Genomic DNA, 6,230 nt, shown 5'->3' with positions numbered 1-6,230 from the left:
TTAAATTATTATTTGGCTTATGTGGCATCTCAATTAATTTTGTATGGAATTAATTTGTGTAGAGGCCGGGTATTTATTTTATTTTAATGATGGGCTGAAATAAAAGAAATACACTTAAAGTATAAAAGGTCGTGGTCCCTAGTTTAAGCGGTTAAGTTCTTATTTCTCTCATTTCACATCTTGAGTGAAAAGAAGGGGTCTCTCGCTCTCTTGGAGAACACCGCTCTAAACGTGGAAGATCGAAAGACCTTAATTCTGTTTTTCAATGGATTCAGGTACGCTTCCGAAAATTCTTCTCGATGATTTAGCATGTCGTTAGGAGACGATCGAATTGTTTTTTGTGTCTCCATTAAATCCTAACATAAAATTCTCTCTACTAACACAAATATTTTTGCATGTACAAACTTATAAAATTTAATGAAATTCAAATTAATTATAAATTTATATAGCCAAACATGACCGAACATAAACATCAAAATTTTTTTGCTAGCCTAAATATGGAGAGATTATTAGGTGCAGAGTGCGGACGGGGAGAACCGTCAACACAAGCATTGGGTACCTAGCGGTGCCGCACTCGATACCGCTAGGTACCCAATTCTTGTGCGGACGGTGCGTACTCCGCACCTAATAATTTTTCCTAAATATGACGGTTCAATAAGAGCCTCCCAATATCCTTTGTGCCCTGTTAAGAGGTTCCACACTGGCCCAGGGCTTCATCAACGTCCCCTCTGCTGGATGATATTCTATTGTTGACAATGACAATGGCCTGAACTTGCCAAGCAACGACATGCTAAATGATGGCTATACCAATCAGCAAATTTGGAGGGACAGACAAATGGCCAAATGACTAAGTTATAGGTAATATGCAATGGTTATTCTTTTCAATCAGTTATTGTTCATGAAAGATAACATAAATTGCTTATTTGCTTATGGATTTGGGCGTTAGTAAATATGTTGATTCTAAAAATTTAATTGAGTCAACTTGTTTTAGTCTGTTGGTTGGGAGATTTGGTTATCGATCAATTCAGAGATCTTTAAGTTTGAGCTTGTGCATATGATTTATTTATGAATTTATCTTAATTGACCTAAATATCCCCCACCAAAAAAAAAAAAAAAAGAATTTGTATTGAAATGTTCAATTCAATGGATGCAAATTTAAAACACTAGATTTATTGATAAAAATTAACGGTAGAATTGTTCAATTCTTATACTGGGAGATATTGAATCAGTACTAATTTTTGGATGCATATCAGTGGTAGGAGGGGCCCAACTTCAACCTTCATTTCACATACATATGCGTATATATAGTTGCTTAGCAAGATCAAAAAAGATTAATAACTGCTTAAAATCACGATTTAATGTATGCTAGGTAGATGTAAAAGGTAAATATATTGTTGACTTCTTAGTTGATTTCTAATTGGATAAGTGCATCTTTGAGCCTTGAAAATTTCCTTTCGATTCAATGTCAGGTATAAATTTTGGAATCTTGTTTTAGTAGTAAAATGTAAAACTTTTTTTTCAGACCATTATTGTCTGATTACAGTCTTCTGGCTACTATTACTCGACTATGTTCTTCCAATCATTGTAGTCTAACTACGATCTTTCGACCATCATCATCTAATTACGACCCTCAAACCACTACCACTCGATGTGATCTTTTAACAATTATCGCCTAATTGTGATCTCCCAATCACCATCATTGCATTCCTGTCTCCTAAACACTATCGCCCAATTATATTGATTCTCATTGATTTCATCGTCGCTGATAGCGCAATGCACACCATTGCTAATTAGGTTAATTCATGATGTCGTTACAAAGGCCCACACCCGCTAACTTCATCAACACCAATATCGACACACATCACTGCTTAAAAGATTGATGCATATCGTTGATGTCAACTTTTACTCGAATATCAACACAAATTTATGCTAGAGTTCTTAATCTTTGGTCTCCTCTCTTCAATAAAGAACGAACATCATATAGCAAATGATCTTTTGAAAATATCTCACATGGCACAAGAATTTAAACTCTCATTTATAATTGATGACATAAACTATTAAAATTATTTTAATTGAGTTATGCATGTGTTTCATTCTTTCTGAATTTTTCATATAAAAATCGTAATATTTTTTGTAATTCTTTTTTTCATGAATTCATAAATATTTTCTCAATTTTTTTCCTTTTGAGAAGGAGCATCTATGAGATATATTTTTAGTAGTAGGAGTATATAAGTTTTTAAATTTAAAATAAAGCAAACAAGCCAAATAAATTGACGAATACTAAAGAATGCACCGAATTGAATTTGGTGAATTCTAAAGAATGTGCCAAATGTTTTGGTACATTCTTTAGAATGCGTAAAATGATTTGGCGCATTTACCCCGCATGTCCAGCCTGATCTGCTGAACTAAATTTAACAAAACTGTAGCAATGCGTCATACTAAATGGTGCATTGTATGACACATTCTATTGAATGCATCAAATTGTTTGTATTATTCTAAATGCGTCAAACATTTGGTGCATTCAAAGGAATGCGCCATTCTGTTTGGCTAGTTTGCTGCTTTTTAATTTTTTTTAATATTTTGCTTCTATTCCTAATTTAAATTAAATATTTTTCCATTAAAAAAAACTCATTTTCTCTCTAGCACCACATAATATTTAAGGCATTTTATAAAAAGGTGCGTGTTTAAAGTTTTAATTAGCTTAGGGAGCAAGTTAACAAAATAATTTAATAAGGAGCAAATACACAACTTAATTATTCGGTTTCAATAGAAACAGGAACTTCATTCTTAGATTTCTAGTTTGATCGGAATATATATGAAAGGCAAAACTAGTAGGCCCTCCAATAGCTTATTGCACATGGCTGTTACTCTATAGAGTAACAAAAGGCGTTGAGGTCGTCAATCATTTTCGTGTGGGGCCCTTTTCCTTTTATTTTATTTTATTGTGAGATAATTTAATAAAAAAATTAACAAATATAATATATATAAATTCCAAATTATTTAATGGAAATTCTAAAATTTTTCCTAACATATTAAAATGAGCTGAATTTTCTTTTTATTCGTTTATTTTCGGATTCTGAACATTTGATTGCTCTACAAGCAGAAAAGCAGCGTAGACACAAAGTCACAAAAAACAAGCACAGGTTCGAGTCAATAAAGCAAGTATCCCAACCTTTTGCTTTAATCAATTGAAAGGGAACAGTTCGAAACAATGATAATCTTGGTTGTGTATTGGTATTTGGCTCGAAGATCTAAAGCTATGCGACCCACTTTGATCTGTTTGATTGAGAGAAATTATTCTGTGCGACATCCAGAAGGGAAGAATCGTTCGGACTGTGAGTGTACACATTTGCTAATCAGTGTACACACAGTGTGTACACTCACAGTCCAGACAATTCTTTTCTTCCAGATGCCGCAAAGAATAATTTGTACATAGTATATATCAAATCAGTGTACACTGTGTATACTCACATTCCCGATAATGCAGTTCTTCCCGTTCGGTTGCCGCACAAAATAATTTCTGGTTGATTGAGCTTAGGCTACTAAGTAAGAAGTATTGTATTCGAAGCTTTCATATATTATGTGAACATGAATTTACATTTAATTCTATCAAAAATTCAAAAAAAAAAAAAAAGATGGAAAGCTTATCTAAAATTTGGTTTTTGAGTCTATTAATGCATCAAGTCATTTAAGATTTGAATTTGAATATAATTTTCATTTCGAGGAGTTTCATTTGTAATAACATTAGTGACAAATTCATAAAAAAAAAATAAAGAAGTTCACACATAAATAGAAGCAAACGCTCACATACAATGAATATGGAAAACAAATCAAATCAAGAAAGACGATTCGATCTAATTATGAAAGTTTGAAGTACTAGACTTTCATATTAATTAACCTGAAAAATGAGAAGTCATCCTCTTTTTTTCTATAATATTTTAGAACTATACGAAAGAAGAAGAGGATATAAAAATAGTTTCTGCGGTACTCTCAACTATTGAATTGAAAGAGATCTCAATTTAAGTAGTTTTGACTAAAAGAGAATAATTAACAATCTTCTTATTCATAGAAGATATAGAGGTGGGAGCAAAATAGAAGATGCCGAGTGTAATACCCACATCAATGTTTATTAGCATTACTTGATTTGTCACATGCTAAGGTTATTATATTTGTTCAAATCATGCATGATAAGTACATGCCGATTATATGAGAAATTCTTGATCAAGAGATGTGATTTACTATTAGTACATCTCCAAAAATCGTCTTGATCAAGTATGAATCTTGAAGTATATGTGAGCTGGCAACTTTCAAAATTAAATTATGGACCATCTGAACTCTAATTTCAGCAAACATAGAACGAAATTGAATGTTTCAGTGAGACGAATCCAACAACATCAAAATCAGTCAAGGGCATAAAGCATATTTGGAAGCTGAAAGCATTAATTGAATAATCAAATGATATCCAAATATGTTATGCTTATAGTGGAATCAAGCAGCTCGACGAGATGAATCCAACGACCTCAAGATCGCTTAATTATGACATCATTAAGACATCTAAATGCTGAACAAACACTCTATGATCGAGCGAATATCATTTTACGGGCCATCTGATGGAGCATTGCGAATTTATCTTGAATCATCTTCATATTTATGCAGCATGTCACTCTCAAACTAAAAAATTATAGACCTCATCTTCTCACATGAAAGTGGGGACTTGGACTTTTAGAGGCTTAGATCCTATGCTAGAGACTTGAGAGAGCTCAGAGGCTTGAAGCATTTAGAAGCTCCATCCCAACACCATTGAGGCGAACCCTTGCCACCAAGCCGTCGTTGTTAAATCTCCGCTTGACCATCGTCAGACCTTCATCCAACAGCCATCGTTGTGTAATAGCATGTATTTTAAACCAAATATATTTTTTTATGAGTCAGTTAAAGTTAAATTTGAAAATCATCTTCACCAATGCATTTATATTGTAACATTTTAATTACAATTTTTTTTTTGAGATTTTTTGGCATGGATGCAAATCTTAAGAAATTGATACATGTCAGTACAAGTGGAGATTTTGGAACCGACAAATGTCCATTTTGCAAATCAACTATACCAATATTTTTTTAAATAAAATAATATATTTTATGAATATTTTTCTATAATTTTTTAAAGCATAAAATAATTTATATGAACTTTATACTGACAATTGATAAATTTGTATAATTAAATTATATTATATTGCTATTTTATTAAAAATATATTAAATCACTTTACAAAATTCATTAAATAAGCTTTTAATATTTATTTCCCCTACTCATTTTGGCAATAGAGAGCAGGTTAGGAAAATTTGAGAGAAAAGTGCGGAGAGAGAAAAAGAAAATTTAGTGTCGAAGGTCACGATTTGATTTTTGTCTGTCAAGTTTGTTGGGAAAATTGCTTGTCTCACTGTAAAGAACAATTAACCAATCTCTGATTTCAATAATTTTATATTTTTGATATTTTTCAGATCAAATTTGTGTTTCTTTTACCAAAAAATAAGAATAAATTTGTATTGGTAAAGCTTTCACCGCATAACTTTTTGTATGTAATAAATTTTGTCAATATGAGCATTTTGATGGTAATATATTAAATTTTCACTAGTTAAATTGAATAATATGACTTTTCAAAGTAAATGTATAGTGTAAAAATTTGATAGATTTTCCTTATGTATTTCATACATGATATTGACTTACATTGCATAAAAAGATCGCTTTTGCATGTAAATAAGAAAGATTGGCTTTTAATACTATAATAAATAAGGTTTTGCTCTTAAAATATAATACAATACGCATGAGAGTGGGTTGACAGGCTATACTTTAATTAAAAGGTTATTGGTGTAATTCTAGTTGTAGCGTGTAACCAATTTACTGAATTACGCCGATGGACAGAGAATGTCGACTCTTAATGATTATTGAAAGCCACATATAATGAAAATTGATTAATTGAATAAGTGATAATTAATATTGCTAATAACAATATGAAAATTAGTTGGGGTAAAGATGTTGAAAACACCACATTAAAGATGAAAGTTATGTCTTGTTTTTCATAATTATACTCATGATGATATTTACCTGATAATACATTAAATTGATTAACATATTGAAACCTTATACTGGCATTAATATTGATACAACATATTATAACATACTAACATGATTTATTAGGTGATACTACTTTTTATTATATGTCTTATTATTTGATG

The sequence above is a fragment of the Dendrobium catenatum genome, unplaced genomic scaffold, assembly GCF_001605985.2.
Source record: "Dendrobium catenatum unplaced genomic scaffold, ASM160598v2 fragScaff_scaffold_1574, whole genome shotgun sequence".
Lineage (NCBI taxonomy): Eukaryota > Viridiplantae > Streptophyta > Magnoliopsida > Asparagales > Orchidaceae > Dendrobium > Dendrobium catenatum.
This window is presented reverse-complemented; position numbering follows the sequence as displayed.